The 25,179-nt window shown below is 41.9% G+C and overlaps 2 long non-coding RNA genes across 4 annotated transcripts in view; one reads left to right on the top strand and one right to left on the bottom strand.

Moving 5' to 3' along the window:
* Positions 1-25,179, top strand: part of LOC137210450 (uncharacterized) — a 92,578-nt gene that overhangs the window by 63,981 nt on the left and 3,418 nt on the right. The gene's annotated exons all lie outside the window — the stretch shown is intronic.
* Positions 6,120-25,082, bottom strand: LOC137210449 (uncharacterized). 3 transcript variants are annotated; one of them, XR_010936525.1, is made up of 3 exons: positions 20,670-25,082; positions 19,516-19,689; positions 6,120-6,266 (listed from the first exon to the last, which is right to left on the bottom strand). It is a non-coding gene; the product is annotated as an uncharacterized lncRNA (long non-coding RNA). The 3 variants fall into 3 exon arrangements; XR_010936526.1 differs by lacking the exon at positions 6,120-6,266 and having other exon boundaries at positions 15,362-19,689; positions 20,670-20,816; positions 21,363-25,077; XR_010936524.1 differs by lacking the exon at positions 6,120-6,266 and having other exon boundaries at positions 15,362-19,689.

Here is a 25,179-nt window from a genome sequence, read left to right as displayed (position 1 = left end):
CCGTGACCGATGCAGGCTTGGCCGTTTGTTTCCATCAGCCGGGTGAAAAATCAGTCTCTGGAACTATTGTTCAGGAAGAGCTCCTTCTGCTGGGTGTGCACCCTGGGGGATCTGAGCCTGGAGCTGCTGGTGGCCACCTGGACATGGACCCTGGACCTGCCGAGAGAGATGGGCCGACAGAGCAGAACCTGGGTCACACACACCTCTGTCACGTCGGCCACTGAGACTCAGGTTTGCCCGAGCCATGTCACCCCCGGTCTGTTCAGTTACACAGGCCCTTTTTTGTTTAAATCCATCTGAGCTGATATCTTTCTTTTTAACTAAAGGGACTTGACTCCCACAGAGGCCATATGAGACCCTGGTGGTCGACTTCTCCTTGTCTTTTGAAGATTCCATAAGGAACCTCTTACGTCCAGACTTTTGCACAAGGTTCCTCCTTTTCTGGAATTTCCCTTCCTTTTCTTGGCTTGAATAATTCCTATTCATTCTCCAAGCATCGGCCAAGACTTCACCACTCCCGAGAATCCTCTCCTGACCCACCCGGGCTCCGTGATCACGACCGTTTCCAGCACTCACTGTGATACACCCCAGTTGCCTGTATACTTTTGGGGACTCCCTCTAGACTACAAGCTCCTTCGGCTGAGATCATGGCTTCTCATTGTTGTATCTCCAGAATCATGTATATTTACTCATATGTATGAAAGAAAAATGAAAGTTTCAAAGGGAGATAAAGAGAAATTATCTTGGTTTAATTTAAAACAGGATCATGTATTTCAGAAAGATCGTTGCCTTTGGCTAAATCATAGAGAATGAACTGGAGGAGGGCAAGCTTGGAAACATGGAGACCAGTTGTGGTCATTAGGCAAGAAATGATGGCATTATGAATCACAAAGGTGGGCGTGAGGATGGAGGAGATGTGACAGACTCAGGATGTTCAAGAGACACGGCCCAAGATTGAGGGAAGATGCTGAATTCATTTATTAGCTCTCATGCTTTTTTGCGTGCTTTAGTTCTGTTTTTGAAAGATTAAACTGTAGGGGTCGAGCATGCTGTTGGACGCAAAGGTGCAGGGCTCAGGAAGGAGTGTGGGGTGTGTCTGGGGGGTCCTCGGCACTCATGGGAGAAGAAGAGATAGAACAGGGAGGCCGTGTACAGTGGGAAGAGAAGAAGCCTGGGACAGACGGTCAGGAAACACCAACAGGCAGAGAAAGAGGACTCTGAGAAACAATCCACTAATTTTATTTTTATCCAACAATTCACGTTGGAAATTTAACTGTCTTTTTCTCTAGAAGCCTTCTTATCTATTTCTCCTGATTCTGATGAATTCAGATAAAGAATACTTATAAGAACTTTCATCTCAACACTTTCTTTTTCAAATAATATAGATAAATATTGCTAAACCTTTTGAAAACTGACTCTACTTCCTCATAATGTCATTTGTTATCGATAGTTACTATGACCATTTTAGGCCAAACTGGGGGGTTGAGGTCATATATCTATTGATCTTTAAAAATATCTATAACCAGGGCTTCCCTGGTGGCACAGTGGTTGAGAGTCTGCCTGCCGATGCAAGGGACATGGGTTCGTGCCCCGGTCCGGGAAGATCCCACGTGCCGCGGAGCGGCTGGGCCCGTGAGCCATGGCCGCTGAGCCTGCGCGTCCGGAGCCTGTGCTCTGCAACGGGAGAGGCCACAACAGTGACAGGCCCGCGTACCGCAAAAAAAAAAAAAAAATCTATAACCAGACTTTTGTTTAAGGCAATGGAAAACTGAAAATACCATCCTAGAATTGTTTTTGAGGACAAATTTAAAAAAAAATTAACCTAGTTAATGGCATATTTACAAAGAGGTAGAAGAATCTGAAAGTGTCTATCTCCATTTCCTCTTGATTTTTATTTTTTCATACTTGACATTCCTTCTATTCCCGCAGAGCAGGCTCACATCTGCTGTGTGTTCTGCCTTCCTTGATAGAGATGCTCCAAAGTCAACAGGTGTTTTCTGATGTCAGGAGCCTCTCTTGTTTCCTTTGGACGCGTTCCAAAGCTGGATAATGACATGTGTGGCTGAAATGGCTTATCTCTTTCATAGGACCAACTGGCTAGAAGATGCCTGAGGCCCTGTTGCCAGGGAATTCTCCAACAGTTTATCCACACGATTCTTCAGACTTCCAGGTCTGAGTTCCAGGTGGCGTGTGTTGTGCGATGGGCCCTGTGGCAGCGTCCACATGGAAACCGACAGAAACATTTTGATTCGAAACTTTGGTCTTTAGCAAATATCTAGGAATTGTTTTAAAAAGGAAATAGATATCACACATGGTAACCCTCTTCCTTGATTTCTTACAAAACTTTTGGTCTGGAGATCCACTGAGAATTTGAACTCTGAATATATATTGCTGTGTTTAAGTACTAAGCACGATATTTAGAGAGTTCATATTAGAAAGAGCTGTCTTGCATGGCGGCCAATTTAGTTATTTCTACCGTGAGCCAGTCACATTGAAAGAAAAACTCCTAGATCCATCAGAAAAATAATTAAGATACTTAACTATATTAAGACCTTCACGTTCACTGAAATATTTCATGTGCTTCGTCTCCTATTGATTTAAAGGGCATGTTTTGGGACCTCCCTGGCGGTCCAGTGGTTAAGACTCCATGCTTCCACTGCAGAGGGCATGGGTTTGATCCCTGGTCAGGGAACTAAGATCCCGCATGCCGTGGCGTTTCAACGAAGAAAAAAAAAGACATGTTTGAATTTTCACTAGATGAAGCTTAACTGCTTCTGAATCCTTAATTTAAGTTGCAGATTATATTATTCTCCTTCTCAACGTCATTAAAGAAGATCTTTCCAAAACAGGAAAATATTTTTTGATGTATTGTTAAAAGTAAAGCATGGTCTACACACAGAACTGATTTGGGGAATTAAAGCCTTTTGTTCCCGCTCCAAGTGGCCATGCCCCTGTGAGCTCAGAGCCCTCAACTCCTCCTTTTCACATCAGGAATTCTTTTATTGAACTGCTCGGTGACCATCCTATTGGTTTTCCTTTCAAAAATATAATCAGAATCTTACACTATTATAATAAATATCAAAATTGGAAGGTACTTAAAGGCCTAATTTCATAGGCTCTGGCCAAACGGGCGACCGAGAGTGAAGAGAACAGGCCCACCTCCCTGGATATTTGAGCTGAACTGAGATGAGCCCACACACGTGTGAATTACGGAGAACAAAGCCGGGCAGGGCAGGACAGCGACGCGCTTGCCCTGCTCACAGATCACGTCGGGGGCATTTCTAAAGAGGAGATGTTCTTGAACTTTCAGGTTACCCTGCACAAGCGTTCTAGCAGTTTGGGACATGGCTCAGCAAGAGGCGGGCCCGTGCTTCCAGATTTCCTGTTTATTTCTGGCTGTGATCAGTATCCTTGGGTGGGTCTCTCTCTACCTGGGCTGCCTGAGAGCAAATCAGCAGAGCGGGCTCTGGGTGACACCTCCTCCCACCCTGGCTGGCTCTTCCTAGGCCACGGCACAGTCGCCCAGCTCAGCTGCTTCCCACCCCCCTGCCACCGCAAACATCATCATCTCCCTACAGGGGTCAAGCCAGGCCCTCTGATGGGGCTCCTTTCCCTGGGGAGCATCAGGACTGTGGTCTCTGCCCTCTGTCCCTCCATCTCCCTCCCGCCTGGCTGCTGGTACCTGCCACGCCCCCGTGGCTTTATTCAGTGTTCCCAGCCTGTCATCTCTTAGTCTTAGTGACCCCCTTAGTCCCTTAGTGACCGGCCCCATCGCCACCCTGACAGTTTATGCCTCTTGGACCTGTAAACATTCCTCAGATTTGCTTTGATTGTTCAGAGAAGGTCTGTTTTCGCTCATCTCTTATCAAGCAGGCTGAAGAGCGCAGTTTGGCTGGGTTGGGCTGGGGATTACCTCTGACTGCTTATTTTAGAGAAAGTAGATGACATAGCAGTGGAGAAACCCATCCTTCCGAGGTGGAAGTAGAGATGCCAGATTCCATAGCTACCCCTAACTAAGGGCTTCTTGGCTGAAAACCACTGAAAATAGTAAACACCGTGACAAGGCGGCGGGTGTCCCTTAAGTGTGCTCCAGCTCCCCCCAGGGATGTTTTCTAAAACACTTGCACCTCGGATCTCCACTCCACAGTTTGAGTCACAGGCATGGCCCAGCAGGCTTATCCGATGGGGTCACTTCTCTGCCCCCTCCAGGGGCGGGAGGCTGCCCTGAGAACAGGAGAATTCCGGTCGTTACAACTTCAGACAGAGTCCGGCAAGGAGAAAACGCAGTCTGGGTGGTCTGTCCATCCACTGATGCCGGCCGCCACCGGGACACTTGGAAGCAGAGGGAATTTCTGCCCTTTGAGAATTCAGCATTTTCTTCCTTTCTTCTTCCAGACTCCTTTATCCACCAAACTTATCAGATTTGATACTCTCCAACTCCTGACTTGTATCACCTTTTGAGAGATAAGGAAAGACTGTGGAGTGTCTACCGAGAACCTGCGGGACTGAATTTCCTTATTGATAATTCTCATCACCTCAAATATGCCTCTGCTCTCCTGACATAATCTGTGATGTTAGAACATGCCTTTTCTTTTTTGTCTGTGGTGTAGTTTTTTTTTTTAATATATAGGAGCAGGTATTTTAATATATGTCTTTATCCAAGTCATTTTATTTTGGTGAGATAAGTAATATTCAAAAGGAGGGAATCAGTTAGCATTATCTTAACACATGTCTGAAACCTATTTCTAAGCCCCAAGTGTCCCCAGCATTGGTGACCCACCCAGCCCTTGGCAGTGGAGTGGACTGGAGGAAGGAAGGAAGGAAGAAAGGAAAGAATGAAACCGAACTGTGCCCTCAGAGAGCCCCTAGTGACACGTTAACCAGCGGCTGTCACAGACCCCCTCCCTGGGAGTGGCTTTGATGTGCAGCTATTCATTCTCTGGTTGCTGTGTTTACCTTTGTGAACTGCGTTCCCTCCCAAGGGTAGCTACGGATACAACAGAAATGCATGAAAATGTACCCTGTTTGGTTAGATGTTTCGTTTGAAATCTGCCAAGGTTAACACTGAGGTCAGTGTAAGTGCATCAAGCCGGCATCACACTGACCACAGCCGTGGGACGCAGGCACCATTATAACCTGCTGTAAAGACGGGGCTCAGAGTGACTTGCACAACGTCACACACATAAACGGCAGGGCCAAGATTTGAATTAGACTATAAAACGTTGTGTTATATAAATGACACCTATTCCTCATTTCCGCTGAGTTTGTGATGAATTATTTACTGCAGCTGGAAGGCACAGGAACTGAGCTGCTTCTTATAGGACATGGTCTTGGTATAGAAATTAAAGACGGAGGGATGGAAACAGCCCCTGATTCCACCTCCAGCGCAGGTGCTGCCCCCCCCACCCTTGGTGCTGCTCCAGAGCCCAGCTTATCTGGCGTAACACACCCAGGGGATCATGGGAGCCTATCCTCCACATCAACCCCACTTCCTCTGCTCCTACCCCTCCCGGAGGTTCAGCTCGTCCTTCAGGTTTTCTCATTTACCTACAGCGCTCCACGCCATGCCCTTCTGATCTGATTGCTGGCGCTGGCGCTCCAGAGAGCCCACATCTTCGAAATTCTTATAAAATTCATGGCCTTGTGCTTGACCCCAGCTGGTTTAGTCCTCATGACGAATCATTTCCCAATTTATAAACTACGATCCTGAGGTATCAAGTAGTAACTCTCTCAAAATCACGAAAAGTTCAGGTGGTGGAATGTGTTCAAGTCCATCATTCTGTATCCTAAATTCAAGCAGCTCTAAAAACTCCCGACAGGACCCGGTCTCAGCTATGCGGGGGTTACGTGCAGTTTTTACAGGACTTAATGTAAAATTCAAGTAGGTGAGACAAAAACACCCATGCTCTTCCCCACTTTAATGGGCTTGAAGGCTTCACCACTTGTGATGAGCCCGCTGACCAAATCCACGTGGCTGAGCACCGTTGATGAATATCATAACCTCCCGCAACTTGAGGTACTTGGGGCTGTACAGTCTCTCTCGTGAGACTTGCAAACCTTGGGCCAAATCCTGCCAAATGCATAAATGTTTAGCAATTAATTTAAAAAGTCGTACCTCCTGATCTTTTAGACCCAAAGAAATCTTTCCTGTCTGTCCTCGGTCACTCCAAAGAGCACCCACATGACAGTTTGCCACTTTACTCTGACGTAAGGCCACCTGGGCTGGGTGGAGCCTTTGCCTGGTCCACAGCCTCTCATCTGAAATTCTAAACATCAGAAAACAAAAAAAAAACATGGAGAATCAAAAGTATTTGTACAACTTTTGTACAATCAAAAGTATTTGTACAACAATTCTGCCAAATTGTACAACTTATTTGGCAGAAAAGAATTGATGCTGAGGGTTCTTTCTAATTTCATTTACCCACTGAGTGTGAATGTTCCTGTTTTGTGCTGAAATTTTAGTGTGCTTACAGGGTGCTGTCCCATACCTCTGTGGGTTATTAATTAATATGCATCATATTCTCTTTCTACTTGGCCCCGAAGGCTTGGAAGAGGGGATTAAGATGCTGTAATTCGTTTATGCAAGAACAAAAGGGCCACAATCCTTTGCGTCACTACAACTTTTACCAACAAAAAAATTATTTAGTACATTTTATTCAGATTAACAAATACATTTTTAGTGCAGATATTAGTAGTATACCGCCTGCTAGCTATTTCAATGGTGAAGATTCTTCTTTAAATTTTTTATCGAAGTAGAGTTGACTAACAATGTTGTGTTAGTTTCTGGTGTACAGCAAAGTGACTCAGTTATATATATATACATACATACGTATATATTCTTTTTCATATTCTTTTCCATTATGCTTTATTATGGGATATTGAATATAGCTCCCTGTGCTATACAGTAGGACTGTGTTGTTTATCTATTTTATATATAGTAGTCTGTATCTCAACAGTGAAGTTTCTGATTCAGATAGTGAAATGCTAGCTAACCCTGAAATTTTAACTATTTAATTATCTTAAATTTTTATTAAAAACCTGCCATATTTGAAAACAGAAAAGTTTTAAACAGTGTTTAGAAAACACTAAACATCATTCAAATTTTATTTGAAAACTTAGAGGAGTGTAATTTCAAACAGCAACAAAGCATTACTAAGAGGTACCCCGCACTCCCTGACCACCTACCAAGTTTCTTTTTCTCCTAACAATTAAAGTCATATTGCTTGGTGCCACTGTGGGTAGACACCAATCCAACCTGACAATTGAAACTGTCAGTGATTATCTTCTGGTTATCTTCATGACACAGGAAAAAAAAAAAGTATGTGTATATATATATATATATATATATATATATATATATATATATACCAATCAAAAAACAAAAACTACTAAATTTCATAGAAAATCCATAGCTCCCCAAGAATGTCTGGAATTTCCAAGGTCCATGGATCCTACTCTGAAAAACACTAGACAAGCATATGAATTTACGCAGTCTACCGAAAGCTCTCCTGCCTTTAAGAAGTTACCTGGGGTGTGATAAAAATATAAGTGTAAGGACTTCCCTGGTGGCATAGTCGTTAAGAATCCGCCTGCCAATGCAGGGGACACGGGTTTGAGCCCTGGTCTGGGAAGATCCCACATGCTGCAGAGCAACTAAGCCTGTGTGCTACAACTACTGAGCCTGCGCTCTAGAGCCCGTGAGCCACAACTACTGAGCCCACGTGCCACAACTACTGAAGCCCGCACGCCTAGAGCCCATGCTCTGCAACAAGAGAAGCCACTTCAATGAGAAGCCTGCGCAACGCAATGAAGAGTAGCCCCTGCTCGCTGCAACTAGAGAAAGCCCGCGCACAGCAACAAAGACCCAACGCAGCCAAAAATAAGTAAATAAATAAACTAAACTAAACAAAAATATGTAAGTGTACTCAGTACCCCATGGAGTCCTGCCAGGAAGGGCGATAGTTTCTTATAAATGCTAAATAAATTACCAAACCTAAATTGCTAAAGATGAGTGGAAGTAAATGAAAAATTAACCAATAAAAATTTTTAGATGAACCAAGAAATCTCAGTGGTTTTGATTGGAATTGAATTCACATGAAATTTTAAATGGCTGGCTTTCATCACAGGAAGGAAATTTGTGAAGAAGCTTCATGTGTTGCATTATCTGGAACTATTAAAAAATATTTTGCTCATCCTCTCCATATATTTCTTTCATTTGGTGTTAGTAAGCATAGTGGATACTTTCCACTATAGGATGCTACACTTGATATTATTCCAAATGGTGTAGGGGTGCTGGGTGGGAGGGTGCAGATATCTCGCTGGGGAGTATGTTGTACTTCAGAAAGACAAAATAAAGAATGCAGGGACTCACCAAGAATGCTGAAAAATAGAGGAAGAGCGTTTTCACTGTTTTAGAGACGTCTCAAAAAGTTTCACCTTGTACTAGGTCATCTGCAAAGCTGGATGAATCTAGGACTAAGGTGAGGTCCTAGGACTAAAGAGCTGGGAGGATCCTTAGGTACAGCATTTGGTTCGGGACTCGGGAACAATCCTCACATTGTCCCAAGTTTATCCAAAACCAATCAATCTACAGAAGGAGTTGAACATACTCTAGGGATAGGTTGGAGAGTACAGGTTACTTGTTTTGTGCCTTTCTCTTCTATGTTAGACTTCTGTTTCCTAGAGTACGTTAAATGATTGTTTTAAAAAAAAGTACAATCCCTCAATGGCATGAGATACAAGAAACAAAAATGAGGTTGATCCAGAAGACTATGTTCAATGTATAATCTGGCTGTAATGTGTAGATTTTTAATGTAAAAAGTCAATTTTTTTATTATTTCCATTTTTCAGTATTAATGTGACAACCATCAATAGGATATGTGTGAGTGTGTATAAACAGACACACACATATTTATAATGTTTAATCTACCAGTGATCAAATTAACAGCTATTGTAATAATAAAGGACGTACACACAAGAGACTGAATTCTGTTCTTTTCTCCATCATTTGTTTGGTTCTGTAGCTGTCTACCTGGAGTCAAATTCTTTTCTGCTGTGGTTGCATTTTTTTCTTTCAAGACTTAAAGAAATGAAGAACAATACCTCCAGAGTTTCCTGGCTACTTCTCGGTAGGTTCCAGAGGGACTGATGGCATCTTTGACCTAAAGAGCTGCCTGAATAGGAGTAAGGAGGACGTTTCTTACTGGATGCTGGGACAACTCAAACCTGTAAACGTGTCCCTGTGAGGTCACTTTAATTGAAAGCTGCCTTCACTTACTGTCAGATTGAATGTGACTATGAGGGAGAGAGTCCATTTTCTCCCAGTGGTTTTATATTCCCTGTAGAGATGGTTTCTTTTCCGATGAAAGACTTTACAGTTATTTATATTATAGGCAATGTAAACATGAGTGTAATGCTGACTAAATGTCTAGCGCCACCTATTGGTAGTCAAGTATACATTGAATCTTGGTGATTGACATTCCCTTTAAACAGTAAGTAGAGGTGATTTTGACTCTTTTTTTCCCTAATGTCTATGTCCATATGCATATTTTATGATACCCAGTATATTTAAGTATTGGTGGTAATAATAATTATTATCGAATACTTTAAAGTTATGGTTTGAATTATTCAGTTTCACAATTCTCTTAAAGCAGCACATGCAGTGATGGTCTGCTTCGCAATAGTAAAGTGAAAAAGGTAGAAAGATTCTGGAGTACAAGGAAGAAGCAAAAACATGACATTTTCACATTAAAAAATATATATAATACTTGTCTTGAAATACAGGTGATCACTCACAACACAAAGTATCCTAATCATGCTCTATTTCTTTTAAAACAGACTTTGGATATCCCACCCTACCTCCCCACCCCGCCCCCGAGATTTAAGAGTTTGAAATAATGGTCATTTAAATTCAATTACTGGGCTTCCCTGGTGGCGCAGTGGTTAAGAATCCGCCTGCCAATGGAGGGGACACGGGTTCGATCCCTGGTCCAGGAAGATCCCACATGCCACGGAGCAACTAAGCTCGTGCGCCACAACTACTGAGCCTGCACTCTAGAGCCCGCGAGCCACAACTACTGAGCCCACGAGCCACACTACTGAAGCCCACGCGCCTAGAGCCCGTGCTCTGCAACAAGAGAAGCCACCGCAGTGAGAAGCCCGCGCACCGCAACGAAGAGCAGCCCCCGCTCGCCGCAACTAGAGAAAGCCCGCGCGCAGCAGCGAAGACCCAACGCAGCCAAAAATAAATAAATAAATTTATTTTAAAAAAATAAAAAATAAATTCAGTTACTCATCTGTGCTAAGAATAAATGTGCCACAAGTAGTGCCGAGACAACTGGATTTCCACGTACAAAAGAATAAATAAAATTGGACTACTTCACACCATAAACAACAATGAACTCAAAACCATTGAACACTTAACAAAATGTGGTCTATACATACAATAAAATATTATTCAGCCTTAAAAAGGGAGGAAATTCTAACGCATGCTACGACACAGATAGACTTTGAGAGCATTATGCTAAGTGATATAAGGCAGTCACAAAAGACATTCTACTCTTAGGAGGTAGTCAGATTCATGGAACAGAAAGTAGAAAGATGGTTGCATCTTTCATCTGGGGGCGTGGGCTCTTATTTAATTGCTATAGAATTTCAGTTTTGAAAGATGAAAAGGGTTCTGGATATTAATTGCACAACAATGCAAGTGTACTGAACTGTACACTTAAAAATAGTCAAAATGGTAAACTTCGTTATTTTTTTAATCACTAAAAATAAATATAATTCTGAGAAATAGATCAAACATAAATGTAATAGCTAAAATTATAAAATTCATAAAAGAAAACATAGGCATAAATCTTCATGATCTTGGATTAGGAAATAGTTTCTTAGATATGATACAAAAAGCACAAGCAACCAATGGAAAAATAGACAAAAATGGACGTCATCAAAATTGATAATTTTTGTGCTTTCAAGGACTCCACCAAGTGAGTGAAAGACAACCTGGGAGGAAACATTTGTAACTCATATATCTGATAAGAAACCTGGATCTAGAATATACAGAGAATTCTTACAAGTCAATAATAAAAAGACGAGTTAATTTCAAAATGAGCTTGAGTCTGAATAGGACTCTTTCTCCAAGCAAGTTACACGAATCACCAATAAGCACAAGATGCTCAGTATCATTAGTCATTAGGGAAATGCAAATCAAAACCACAATGAGAATACCTGTTCATACCCACTCTGATGGCCATAATCAAAAAGATTGATAATAACAAGTATTGGTGAGGATGTAGAGAAATTGGAACCCTCACTTTTTTTTGCCGCACCCTGCAGCTTGTGGGATCTAGTTCCCCGACTAGGGACTGAACACAGGTCCATGGCAGTGAAAGCACCGTGTCCTAACCACTGGAATTCCCAGAACCCTCACGTATTGCTGGTAGGATTTTATCTTTTTATTTTATTTTATTTTTTTATTTTTTGTGGTACGCGGGCCTCTCACTGATGTGGACTCTCCCGTTGCGGAGCACAGGCTCCGGACGCGCAGGCTCAGCGGCCATGTCTCACGGGCCCAGCGGCTCCGCGGCATGTGGGATCTTCCCGGACCGGGCCACGAACCCGCGTCCCCTGCATCGGCACGCGGACTCTCAACCACTGCGCCACCAGGGAAGCCCTGCTGGTAGGATTTTAAAATGGGGCAGCCACTTTGGAAAACAGTCTGGTAGTTCCTCAGATGGTTAAACACAAATTTACTGTATGGTTCACCCCAAGAGAACTGAAAACGTGAATTTGTATAAAAACTTGTATATATACAAATGTTCAGAGCAGCATTATTCATAATAGCCCCAAAGTAGAAACAACCTAAATGCCTATCAACCGATGAACGGATAAATCAAATGTGGCATATCCCTTCAATGGAATATTAGCCAGCCAGAGAGAGGAATGAAGTACTGGCAGCTGCCGCCCCAAGGATGAGCCTTGAAGACATCTTGTCAAGTAAGAGAAGCCAGTAACGAAAGACCACATAGTGTGTGATTCCATTTCTACGAAATGCCCGAAATAGGCAAAACTGCAGACACGGAAAGTCCATTCGTGATTTCCTGGGGCCCTGGAGGTCCGGAGGAGAAGGAGGGGTGACTGCTAAGCGTGTCTTTTCAGGGTGATGAATCTTTGAAAATTGATTATGGTTAAGGTTGCAGATATCTGTGAGTATACAAAAAACCATTGAATTGGACACTTTTAAAGAGGGGATTGTATGACACGTGAAATATACCTCAAAAAGAGCTGTTGTTTAAAAAAGAGGGAGTGGATGGGTCAATATTGGATTCAGTATCATTAAACATTGACTAGTTTAGAAAGAGTAAGATTAGAAAGAGAAATGCTGAACACCCTTAATGGTACTAAGGTATATAAAGTGAAGAGTTTAGATTTAATGAATGTGAGGTTTTACGGTGATTCGTAGTTTGAACTTTATTTTGTTACAGTAAATAATTCCCACTAAAATTGAAAATAGAGACATTGCTCTTCTCACTCTTTATCTCCGAGACTCATTCTTCGCAACCGGCAACGACCAAGCTTAAATCTAGAAACTTTCCCCCCAGCTAAGACTACAGCCCCTCTTCCTGGGATTGTCTTTCATATATGTTAATTTCCTAAATGCACAAGCTGTTATTTTCATTCAGAATGTTAAAGATACCCCTAGGTAAGCTCATTTTAAAAGTCTTGATTTTCACAGCCTTCTTCCACAATAGAAGCTGAAAGAATCCCTAGGGCAAGCTTCTCAAGAACCATCTGGGTGAGAATTTCCTTGGCTGCTTTGGTAAAAGTGCAGATTCTTGGAGTTACCTCTAGCTTACCACACGCCCAGGTGATTTTTATGCATCCTAGAATGTGTAGATTTGGAAATATTCTACTTCCCTACTTCCTCAGAGACGTGGGACTTTTGAAGTTTTACTGCTGTATGGAGAACTACAGAACCCCAGAATGTGAAAACTGAGAGGCACCCAGGAGCCCTCTTGTGCAACCCTCTCATTTTATGGAAGAAGAAATGAGATGATTAACCCAAAGCCACACTGCTAGGTAGATAGGGGCGCCACCGGGACCAGGCAGAGCGTGTTCTGCTGCTACGGCAGCGTCCTGGATCCGCTGGGGCGGAAGTAGCTGGACTGGGCTCCACGGAAGTACAGGCTCCCTCCATCCCCCATCAGGTGGGACGCTGAATCTTAGCTCTGAATACAAATAGGAAGCTCCAGAGAAAAGAGGACGGAAATCGCGTGAGGAAAGGGGGGGGGGGGTGGTCTCTGTAGAGATGATATTTTAACATTTTCTCTACCATACCTTTTTTACATTCACTCAGTTTAATATTTAGTTTTTAGAAAGCATTTCATGCTGTCTCAATTATTATGTGCGCACGTAAGTGAGAAAGCTCACATCTGTGTTGGTAGAGTTGACTATTTCCCCTTTTCTAGTTGGGCACTGGCGGCTCCTTAGGAAGGATTTTCTACAAGGTGTGATTCCTCCAGAAAACAATTTCACAAGATGGTTCTCTCCCTCTCCCTCCATCTTCCCTTCCTTCTTCTGCCCTGGAAGTTGGCCAGCAAGATTATTTATGGCCCCTGGTTCACATCACACCTTAATAATAAACAGGAGCAGGTTCCCTTTGTTTTCCAACTTCAACAGCACGGTAGTTAAAAATTGGCCGCCATCAGAAAGCTCTTTCTCCGGGTCTAATGTGCTGTGCTGTGTGTATACATGATTAACCAGGACAATACGTACAGCAAAGAAACCAGGGGAGAGATTTATTGATTCTGGCTGCAACACATTGAAAAGTAACCCTGAACACTTGGTGAGTCCGTAATGAGTTCCACACATCAGCCTGGGAACCAGCGTAGCACGTCCATTTAGTTGATCTAACTTAATAAAGTAATTCCCGTGTAAAAAGTAGGTCAAAACGATGACATTCTAAAATTCAAAGTTCTTTTTTTTTTTTTGGCTAAGAGAAATGCATTTATTTTAAATGGGATTAATGAATTTGGTAGAAGATGATATTTTGTTAGAGATATATATATATATTTTTTATAGATTTATTTATTTATTTATTTTTGGCCGCGTTGGGTCTTTGTTACTGTGTGCAGGTTTTCTCTAGTTGCGGCGAGCAGGGGTTACTCTTTGTGGCTGTGCATGGGCTTCTCATTGTGGTGGCTTCTCTTGTTGCGGAGCACCGGCTCTAGGCACGTTGGCTTCAGTAGTTGTGGTACGTGGGCTCAGTAGTTGTGGTCCACGGGCTCTAGAGCGCAGCCTCAGTAATTGTGGCGCATGGGCTTAGTTGCTCCACGGCATGTGGGATCTTCCCGGACCAGGGCTTGAACCCGTGACCCCTGCATTGGCAGGCGGATTCTCAACCACTGCGCCACCAGGGAAGCCCCTTGTTAGATATTTTGAAGGTCCCTCTGCTAACGAATACTTTGTGATTGATTGGTGGGATGAATGAGTGTCTCCAAGTTCAGAGAGATTCCAAGTAACCTTCAGTGCCTCGGCTCTTCTACAAAATGTCTCTGCCTCTGATGAGTCAAAATTCAAATTGAGACTGTAAACCAGAACATAGAATTATTTAGTGTCGTTCACAGTATAGAACAGAATTCTGTTCTGATATCCAGCCTATTTGAATTCAATGTTATCTGACGCTATTAAGAGGCTTTGTTTTCTGAGATTAGATATAAGCTTTAAAAAAAAAATCTGAATAATGGGAATAGTATACAGAGCAATAATTATTAAACCTTTTCCTCCACCAATTAACATTCTGAAGTCAGAAATGGAGAGACTGTATGTGATAAGCACATGTGATAGCAAATTTCTAACTTAATGTTCAAACTCAGATTTTTCACTGTGGATTTTTTGTTGTTGTTGGTTTGTTTGTTTTGTTTAAGCACCATAAAAGGAACATGTCTTTTCTTGGATATTAAATTTTATTCATAATGTTTTTCTGTTTATGGTAGGAATTAACTGGTTCTATAAAAGTAGAGAATTCCATTTTTATGGGAAGAGGAAAAATAGATTAAAGTGGGTAAAGTTAAATCATCCACTTGGTTACTGAGAAATCTTGATTCTTTTTAAGCCTGCAGCCCCCCCCCCTTTTTTTCCTGGCCAAAAATAAAAGTGACTAAGTTCCCCAAAGTGTGGGGTAATAAAAGAACCAAAAATGAGTAAAATTTTCATTCTGACCACAGTATACTGCTTGTTTTGGTAGGAAAAAACCCCACAGATTTCAAAACTGAATAGCAAGCTTTTGGTTTGTTTACCAATAGAAGAACCCTTGTTTCATCTTCTAACGAGCGTTCCCAAACAGAAAACTTACCACAATCAATTTTAGAAAAATATTTCTCTTTGAGGCAAGAAGGACAAATTCGATGTTTAAACAGGAGCCAGTAAAGACCCTCGGTCTGGAGGAAGGAGGCCGACATTCCCCACACCCGAGACGCCTCGCTTCACAACGAAACGGCAGTGTTCTTGCACCCATGTAGAACCCTCTAGAAATTCCGGCGTCAGGGCATATTGCCACGGACACCCATGCTTAAATCTGAAAACACTCTGGTTAGTATAGAGCTCCATTTGTAGAGAAATAATTATTCTCTTTGTCATTTGGAGTCGTCAGGCACCTAAAGAAAGCTTTTTCACCCAGAACATGGTCATGATCTTTTAAAATCCATTTGTAAAACGATTTCACTTCTTATGTAAAAAGATAAAATATTGACTACTGATGAAAATTTCCTCCTACACAAATATTTTTCAAGCTCATTTACCCCCCGACCTTACTTAATATCACTAAACATTAAACAAAAATTTTCTGAAATATTTCATCAAGTCCCAAAATGAACAAGTGAGATTGGGGAAAATCACTAACCAGCACGTATTAGGGAAGGGAAAGAAGGTTGTATGTTAAAATTTCTTGCCATTCCTACAATTACAAGTGTCATTTTCAAAAATTTAATCTTTATTTTATATTGGAGGATAGTTGATTTACAATGTTGTGTTAGTTTCAGGTGTACAGCTAATGATTCAGTTATACATATATCCATTCTTTTTCAGATTCTTTTCCCATATAGGTTATTACAGAGTATTGAGTAGAGTGCCCTGTGCTGTACAGTAGGTCCTTGTTGATCATCTATTTTACATATAGTAGTGTGACAAGTGTCATTTTTAAGTTGATTAACTTAAGGTAAACTTATCTTTTTTCTCTTTTTAAAGTTCATCCGTGTTCCCAAACCTCACTGCCATTTAATCTTAGTAAGACTGAAAAGAGAGGGTGAAAACTCATTTTACCCATTCCAGGCAGGAGGGTGGGAGGAGAGGAAACATTTAGAATTCTGAAGTAGATTTATAGAATGCTTTAAGGAAGCTCCCAAGTACCAATGAATTCAAGCTTAAAATAAGACATGAAATAGTAAAGTTTAAAAGCAAACTTGTCAGATGATAACATTATCCTATGACTAATCATAAATCAGTTAGTTTATGTGCTAGAGCCCTTTTCTATCAACTACCCTGGGAGAGAAACTAATCCATTCCTTGCCAAGTGGAAATGTGCCTGGGGAGGAAAACCGTCCCGACTGGTGTTGTCTAACCGGGTGCATCTTCCAACCAGTGTTCAATTTCAAATAAAACGTTTAATATCTGAGTCTTTTCCAGATAGTCCCTGACTTCTAATTTTTTAAGTAAGAGCTTTATGGAGATATAATTTACATACTATACAATTCACCCATTTAAAGTGTACAATTCAGTGGTTTTTAGTAAGTTCAGTTGTGCAATCATCACCACAGTCAAGTTTATAACATTTTCATCACCCCAAGAAGAAACCCCATTCCAGCTCCTTTATTACTCCCCCCTCCCCAGCCCTAAGCAACTGATGTTAATCTATTTTCTGTCTATGGAGTTACCTATTCTAGACATTTCATATAAATGGAATCACACAGGATGTGATCTTTTGTGACTGGCTTCTTCACTCAGCATCGTGTGTTTTCAAGGTTTAATGTCTAATTAAAAAAACCAACTTTCATTTGGGAAGAATTTCAAACTTACAGAAGAGTTACTAAAACAAAAATTGTACAAAAAAGGGGGAAGGGAGTGGGGGAGGGATGGACTGGGAGTTTGGGATTCGCGGATGCAAACTATTACCTATAGGGTGGATAAACAACAAGGTCCTACTGTGTAGCACAGGGAACTATATTTAATATGCTGTGATAAACCATAATGGAAAAGAATATGAAAAAGAGTTATATGTATAACTGAATCACTTTGCTGTGGAGTAGAAATGAACACAATGGTGTAAATCAACTATACTTCAATAAAATAAATTTTTAAAAAATTGCGCAGTAAAGGTCCATAAGTCACTTTTCCGTATTAATCTATTGTTAATCAGATGTCTAAAGGCTTTATGTCTGTTACCACAGCAATAAAACCTTTTTTTAAAAAATTATATTTATTTAATGAATGCTTGTAAATAATTTGGATTGCTATTTTGAACCTTCTTAACATGACTTGAAACCCAGGGGCTAACTGGGTGGTAGACATGCGCTTGATACAGGCCAACCGATTTTTGTTATGTGCCCAGCGGTACATGAGATTGTAAGACTTTAGAAACTGAAATGAACTGAAGTGAACACACAAGAAACAGGATTTCAGGCGGCCAGGAAGATACCACGCCCCTTCCCACCGTTCTTATCAGATTGGACTTACAATCAATCAGCATCTAGTAAGCATCTCATTTTGTGTCCCAAAGTGGTATAAAGTGATATAAGAAGGAAGAAGCCAGATGGTCAGTTTTCACAAAAATAACCAACTGCACTATACTGTGGCCTGAACTCTGTTAACAAAATTACGAAAAATATCTATGGGACGCATAAATAATTAATTCTTTCTGGGAGGAAGATGCTGTAGGAATCACAGAAGGGGATGCACCTCAAGAAAGCTTTGAGACAATTTTTTTCCTACTGGCCAAAGGCATTAAAGATGGCCCAGGCTACGTCTTTTTATGGAAAAAGTGATAAGATGAAGTTAAGTAGGTCTTTTCCCCTGAAGTTTCATTATTTTACAATAATCAGGGAGCTAAGAACCTAAGGCAGCTTTTTTAGTTTGTGTTTTAGGAAAAATAGTACTCAGGGTACCCTAAATGTAAACTAGCATACATTACAGCTTTCCTCTATGTTGCAGCAATTCTAGTGCACACCATTTACAGTTTACTACTTTTAATATGTTAAAACAATGTTTCCCAGCCCTGGAAATGGCCCCAACATTTCCCAGCCCAGGACCACTAGGATGCTTGTACTACAAATTCCTGGGGCCATCTCCAGGTTGAACAGAATCTCTGTTGAGAGAAGTCTGGGAAACTGTTTGGAACATGTTCCCCTAGGAGTTTATGATGATAAGCTAAATTTAGAGTACTGTGTTACTATGTTCATTACCAAAACTTAGTTTATGGACATGGAAAGTGTTACTGCAAAAATATTGAATAAAAAGCATGTTGTCCTAAGTCTTCAAGGCAGGCTGAGTGCTCTAGTAACCTAAGGGAATTGAAGGCCTTTCCAGCAGTGCAGGAATCATCAGTGGCTAAAAGGAAGATGGTAGAGTGGCGTTTGTGCATGTGTGAAGCTGTGTGGACAGTGTGGAATGGTGGAAAAGCATAAATTGTGGAATCAAAGGATCCGGTCCTTCCTAGATTTGTGACTCTCGTGAATCATTTCATCTCCCTGAACCTCATTTTCCTCTTGTGAAAAATAAAATAAAAGAAAGAAGTTTACAATAGTTAGGACATGGAAGTAACCTAAATGTCCATCAACGGAGGAACAGATAAAGAAGATGTGGTACATAGATACAATGGAATATTACTCAGCCATGAAAAAGAACAAAATAATGCCATTTGCAGCGACATAGATGGACCTAGAGATTATCATACTGAGTGAAGTAAGTCAGACAGAGAAAGACAAATACCATATGATATTGCTTGTATGTGGAATCTAAAAAAATGGTACAAATGAACCTGTTTACAAAACAGAAATAGAGTCACAGATGTAGAAAACAAACTTCTGGTTACCAGGGGAAAAAGGAAGGAAGGGATAAATTGGGAGATCGGGATTGACATATACACACTACTATATATAAAATAGGTAACTAAAAAGAACTTACTGTATAGAACAGAGAACTCTACTCAATACTCTGTAATGACCTACATGGGAAAAGAATCTATAAAAGAGTGGATATATATATATATGTGTAACTGATTCACTTTGCTGTACAGCAGAAACTAACACAACATTGTAAATCAACTATACTCCAATAAAATTTTTTTAAAAAGAAGAATATTATAGTAGGGTTATTTTGAAGATTAAATTGAAGTTTGTATATAAAAATACTTTACGAAGTACTGTATAAATATTAATTATTATGTTATGTAAAACAACAAATCACTTTTCCACATTCATGTCCTTTAAAAAGCAATACTTTTTTTTTTTTAAGGAACCAACATACCACTTTAAATGTACTATGCAAGTCCATTATATCTGAAAATAAATCTACAGAGGAAACAATTTTTCTCTTTGGTGTATTACTCCAGGTTGTAGCAGTTTTGATAGTGTCACAATTTTAGGTCTCCTCCTTACAGAAAGTTCTTGCTCTAAAAGACTTGAAGACATTTGTAGATGCCTGGTTTAGAGAAAACCCACAGATACATGAAACAGTAAAATAAGAGAATTTGAAGATCATTTGAATTCAAGAAAGCTATTTATAAAAAAATTTAAAACTGAGGGAATACCACTAGACAATTCAAGCACCTTTGAGAGCCCAGCTAACTGCAATTTAGAATGGAAAATATTTTGGAAACAGTATCTGCCTGGAAAATACAAATTCCTATCAATTAACGATTTAAAACCCTCTGTCTGAACAAAGGCCTTAGTATGGTGATAATATATGTGATACCAAAAAAGTCAATATTTTATTATATGGAAATATTTTCAATACATGGAAACTTGCGATCACAGCTCTTTGTCCATAGTGATGGGAACAAAAGGAAGATGGGAACCGGGGGGTGGGGGGGGTGGGATTTGTGACAGCCAGAATTCCAAGCGTACTGGTCAAGTTAGAAGTCAGAATGAGTTGGGGGATGAGGTGAGCAGAATTTGGCCGAAAAGCCTGATCCTGTTACAAGACAAAGGGCGCCCCACAAGTCAGGGAGGGAGCCCACACCGTCTACAGGAACAGTACTCTGCAGCCTGTGTGTTGTCATAGCTGCAAACACTTTAGGTGAAGGACTGCAGCCTTTAGCTTTGGCTTCTGGTATCAGATGCCCCAAACTGACTATTAGAAACTTCAGTTTCTCCATGGGTAAAACAACAACATTGTGTGTGTGTGTGTGTATAGAAATTATACTGTATCACAAATATTATATCCCATATATTCTGTTATCTACATGATGCGTGGGAGTAGTTACAGCTAATAATATAGCTGGCATCAGAAGAAAGAATTCACATCGGTGACTTAGAAGCAGGTCACCGTAAGGTGACGTGACCCTAAGAGGTCCAGCTGCCCGTGCTTTCCTCTTTGCCCCCAGTTCGCTCGCCAGGCTTCCCCTCCTGCCCAGACACTAGCCCCCAGCAGCGAAGCTGAAAGCGTTCATCCCCACTCACCGCCGAGGCCGCAGGTCTGACCGTCAAGGCAAACAACCCCGTTGTTCAGCAGCGAATAATGTCAATAAACGGCTCATTGTTGACTTGGTGCTTATCAGTGAGAGAAGTTCTCATCTAATATCACTCTTATAATCCATTGAGTATCTCCTTTAAAAAAAAAATAAAGAACTGGGGACCTAAAACGGCTAAGTGAGGAAGGGGCTGCGGGTTTAAGGCCGGTTCCCCCCCGGGGCGGGGGCGGCGGTGCTGAGGTCTGCAGCCCGGGGGGTGGGGTGGGGGGTCGGGACTGGGATGCAGGATGCGGATGCGGTACCCTGCCTGGCGGGAAGCAGCTCGGAACTTTGGGAGCAATTTGAGGATAGGTTGATGTCTGAGGACCCGCGTAATAGAAAGTGTGAGCTTGTATTTTGCATGGCTTCGTTATTTTATTTTTCTAGTGATTTTTTTAAAGCTGTATTTTAAAAATATCAACGGGTGACAGATTGGAAATAAGGGAAAACCGGATCCTTCTGCACGACTACTTGGAGAAGCCCTGCTTTGGAGAACGGTTCATTCTGATCAGCATTTCAACTACGGAGTCATTTTCTCCGTAGAAGAGTGACCCCGGGCGTGATGGGAGGGGGTGGGGAACGGGCGCGGGTGCTCAGATCTCCCGCCTGTTTGCGGTGGGCGGTGGGATCTTTCTTAGTGAACCTGCAGGTGGCTGCGCAGAGATTCCTTCCTCCCAGCTCGTGGCTCCAGGTGAGCCAGTGGTCTCATCCCTTCAGCAAACACCTTCAAAGGGCCGGCTGCAGATACGAAGATTGGCCTTCTCCAAACACAGCGAGATCGTGGAGGGGGGAGGAGGTGAAAATCATATTCTTAATCACAAACAAACACAATTAACTGGCAACTGGATTAAGATACCTAATCAGTCCAAATTATCTAGAGGCTCTTATAACCATCACCCTTCTTTTGAAAGTTCTTAGTTACTTTGGGAGATAATGCTCTGTTAATGAAATATGTGTCCAGAGGGAACATTCCTCTTCTTAAAGTGACAGGATGAGGCTTCAATAAAAGTAATATAAACTCTAAGAGAAAAGCGTGTTCTCCAGAAAAAGACATGACAAGGCACAAAGGCCAGCCAGCAGTCCAAGCGTCCACAGTTTTGGTCCCACTGAGGGTAGGGGGGAATCCTCTGATGAGCTGTCTCAGGCCATCTTTCATTCATTCAACAAACCTTGTTGAGGTCCTATGATGTTCTGGGCACAGGGATCCAGCAGTGCACAACAAAGGTAACGTTTCAGGGAGCTAGCATTGTAATGCGGAGAGGGAGAGACAATAAACAGATAGATATACAATATGACGCCTGCTAAGAACAGTGCTTTAGGAAATTATAAACCAAGTGGGAGAAGAGAGTATGAGAAGTTTGTGGAGGTGGTGGCAGACACTGGCTATTTTAGGTAGGATGGTCTCCCAGAGTAGGTGTCCTCGGATGAGGGAGCTAGCCATAGGAAGATCTGGGGGCCTCGGTTCCATGCAGAGGGAAGAGAACATAGGAAAGAAAGAGCTTGGCATGTTTTAGAAGCAGCCAGAGGCCAGAATATAGCAGACGTGGAAGAGAGCAGTGAGAGGTGAGAGTAGAGAGGTAGGAAAGAACCATTGTATGTGGGGTGTATAGGGGCTGCGCGGGCTGCCATAATGGACAGGTATTTACACGTGATTGAACTGGCATTGGTGATTATATGTCATGTACGTGCATTGGAAATGTTCACCATTAAAGTGTACCCAAATCAAAGGCCAGGCAGAAGTTGGAAAGTATTTACTAATTATCTTTATAAATATCCTATTATAATTCATTTGTTAAATTGAATAAGTATTGGCAAAATCAAATTAGCAGAGGTCCTTGAACTACTGAAGACTTAAACTGCTCAAGAATTAAAGCTTCGGTCTGAACAACCATCCTGAAACTGAACTGGTATATTAGGTATGTTTTGTAAGTCTCACTACATACAATGCCCAAACCAGTTAATACACACACGTATGATTAATGTTTGTTAAAGCATTCATGCTTCAAGTCTTTGCCTAACCAGAGGCTGCCCCTTCTAGCTCTGGGATGTTTTATCATCACCCTTTCTGTAGAAATGACCCAGTAAGATTTTCCTGTTTTAGTTTTGGAAAAGGAGGAAAGACATGGCAAGGAGAGAGGAGCTTGGTAGGTGCCCTTGGCTGTCCATTGCAGCTGAACTTGGACCTGCTCACCGGCAGGGTTTCAGGAGCTGCCAGGGGTGCATCTCCTGGGCTCTGCAGAGAGAGAGCAGCCGTGGAGGGGGCAGTGTTTGGGGGTGCCGAGCCTGACTTGGAGGCTCAGGGGTTGGTTTTCATATGAATACAGTTCCACAGAACTCTCTCTCACACCAAAGATGAAAATGACTCATGGGAGTTCAGTCATGCATAGAAGCAGTGTAAATTAGATTGGCCAACCTCTGAACTTGGGGCAAGTCATGAAATCTGACTTGGTCTGCATGGTTTTCTCCGTCTAAGATCATAGAGAGTAATGTGTGTGGGTGTGGCTGACAGAGGGGAGAGGCACTGTACTTACGAAGTATTTCCTCAAAGCTGCCACAAATTCTATGAACGCTTCTGGAAAATATTATTTAATCCTTACTCCCCTTTCTTCCTTATCGTTTTTAGCAAAAGAAAACCTACTAGGTCAAGCCAGTCTCTAGTTTTGCTCTAGCCATGACTGAAAGCCCAAGAAACACTTTTTGGTACAATCTTGTACTTTCAAAAGTGTGGGTGACCCCACCCCAAACAAACAAAAATAGTGCCTTGGGTTTTTTTTTTTTTTGTCTTTAATTGACTCCTGAGGAATTTGCCAGCAAGGAAAGATAGTAAAGAAGGAAATTTTGATACTATAGTTTATGGTCACATTTTATACTTAAAATAATTTTACAATCAATTTAAATGAGTAATTATTATTTCTTTGCTTTGCTTTTGAACATGAAAACAGTGGAGCATTGCAGGAGATCTGCACAGAGGTGCTGGTGTGCCCGGAAACCAAGCAAGCAGGTGGGGTAGCTGGGAGACAGGTTACAGCCAGCAAATAACAGATACATTGAGAATAGTGGGAGGCGGTTCCTTACTGTCAGAAAAGGGATTTAAAAATACACAAAGGAAGCAGGCTAGCGAGAATCCTGAGATGTTGGGTTGGAATTGGAGGTATCTTCAATTAACTCATGGTTTTAATAGATATAGAAATAACTACAGATATATGTGCGTATGCACGCACACGTATGCGTATGTTTCCTAGCTCTCTCTGCTGAGAGTATCTAGAAGCGATGATACCCCAGTACCAATGAGAATCCAGATTTTGGTTTCTAATCGCCATCCTTCACTAAAAGATGCTCTTGACTCCTTGGACAAATGACTGAATCAGGGTTGAGGCAGGAAAAATAAAAGATGAGCCTGGACTATCTTGTTATGCCAAAAACTAAGGAAATAGTCAAAGGATGATAAGGACATATCGAAAGGATACAGGAACCATCTTGAAAGTTGCGCCATTGGCCAAATCAGTGACAAGCAGACCACCCAAACAAATAATATTAGTTATGGACGATAAACCACTGAATAAAGCAGGAATCCACGAGCCCATACTAATCTAAAGGAAAGGAACACTTCCTTACAGTAGAAGGAACACATACATACAGAGGAATGATGGGAATACAAAACCACCACTCCTCACCCAAGCAAGCGGATGCTAAGGCAGGTGGGTGGAGGCGTGATGAGGATATTAGCATAACATAGAGCAGAGTTCTCCCTACAGAAAACACTTATCCATTGCACAGGGGAAAATGGTGGCTTGAAGCTGGAGAAACTGGACAGATACCAACCTGATCAGGTGGTCAAGGTGAACTCAGCAGTGATGATGCGGCTGACAGGTAGCCTCCCTTATCCTGCCCTGGGAAGGGCACACCACCATGTCTGTGGTTTTCCTGCCAAGAATGCAGGAGCCCATACCAGACAGACTGGTCCTGGGACCCCATTGGAACGAAAGCCCCTCACTCTTTAAAACCATAAAGGAACTGTTTCAGATGCAAACCGAAAGAGACATGATATCTAAGGGCAATGTGTGATCTTGGATGGACTGCTGGACCAGAAAGAAACAGTCTTTGTGGGAGCAGTTTGCAAACTTTGAATTGGGCAAGTGGCTCAGCTGGTAGTGATGTATGGTAGGAATGTTAATTTCCTGACTTGTTTGGTTATTTGATGTCTGGTTATATGGGAGAGTGTCCTCTGGAGTATTTAGAGTGAGTGAGACACCATGTCACAGCCTGCTCTCAAATGGTTCAGAAAAAGGCTAATGGCACACATACAGACATACATACACATGTTTTTGTTGTTGTTGTTTTTTAGCGGTACGCGGGCCTCTCACTGCTGTGGCCTCTCCCGTCGCGGAGCACAGGCTCCGGACGCGCAGGCTCAGTGGCCATGGCTCACAGGCCCAGCCGCTCTGCGGCATGTGGGATCC

This window comes from Pseudorca crassidens, chromosome 17 (assembly GCF_039906515.1).
Source record: "Pseudorca crassidens isolate mPseCra1 chromosome 17, mPseCra1.hap1, whole genome shotgun sequence".
Lineage (NCBI taxonomy): Eukaryota > Metazoa > Chordata > Mammalia > Artiodactyla > Delphinidae > Pseudorca > Pseudorca crassidens.
This window is presented reverse-complemented; position numbering and strand designations above follow the sequence as displayed.